Raw genomic sequence first — 836 nt, forward strand, 5'->3', positions numbered from 1 at the left:
AGGCTTTTTTCACATGTAAAAGAACCACTCAGAATACGATCAGAACATGATTTCAGTTTTGCGTTTTCCCTTCCAGCCCCATCTGTACGCATAACTTACGCAGGTATGATTTAGTGTTTTGTAATCATAAACATAGGAGTTTGACATAAGGGGGCCTTTTTTAATGCTTGTCATATTGTAGGCATTTTTCTCTAACATTTCATAGTCTTTCCGATTATAACTGGTAATGGATGCATGAGGTCAGTTTTCAGACTGCCAGCTAAAGCAATATTGCTTCCAATGTCCCTGAACTAAGACAAGCCAGGTAACGGGTAGGCTCCATAGCTCAGTGGTTAGAGCACTGGTCTTGTAAACCAGGGGTCGCGAGTTCGATCCTCGCTGGGGCCTCTTGTTCACTTCTGCCTTTTTTTTTTTTTAGTTCTTCCCTTCACGGAACAGAAATTCCAAAATAGAAAAGCGATTTCTGAAAACGTTAGTTCTGGCAGGAGTAAAAATTACTCCTCCTGAAATGCAAATGATGGGCGTCCTTCTAGTGAGTTAGAGGTGACCCGGAAGAGAAAATCCTGGACCGACACAAAGAGCAGGAAAAAGAAGGAAAGCCGTCCTCGGCGACCCCAGCGCTACCGGGACGTGGGACGCGGTCCTCGACAAAGGAGACGCAGGGCTCGTTTCCAACGCCCTGCAAGTCGAGCCCCAACCCCGCATTAGAAGCTCGGGGGCGTCGGCGGCGGGTTCCCGGGGCGGTGGGCGGGGCGGGCCTGGGGCGCTGCCGGGGGGCGGGGCCGGCGCTGCGCCTGCAGTGACGCCGCGCGGCCGGCGGGCGGCGCTATCGCGCC

At 52.2% G+C, this 836-nt stretch overlaps 1 non-coding gene across 1 annotated transcript; it reads left to right on the plus strand.

Annotated features, from left to right (window-relative positions):
* Window positions 1-314: 314 nt before the first annotated feature.
* TRNAT-UGU (transfer RNA threonine (anticodon UGU)) lies at window positions 315-387 on the plus strand. Its single transcript has one exon. It is a non-coding gene; the product is annotated as a tRNA-Thr (tRNA).
* Window positions 388-836: the final 449 nt, after the last annotated feature.

Source organism: Halichoerus grypus, chromosome 7 (assembly GCF_964656455.1).
Source record: "Halichoerus grypus chromosome 7, mHalGry1.hap1.1, whole genome shotgun sequence".
Taxonomy (NCBI): Eukaryota; Metazoa; Chordata; class Mammalia; order Carnivora; family Phocidae; genus Halichoerus; species Halichoerus grypus.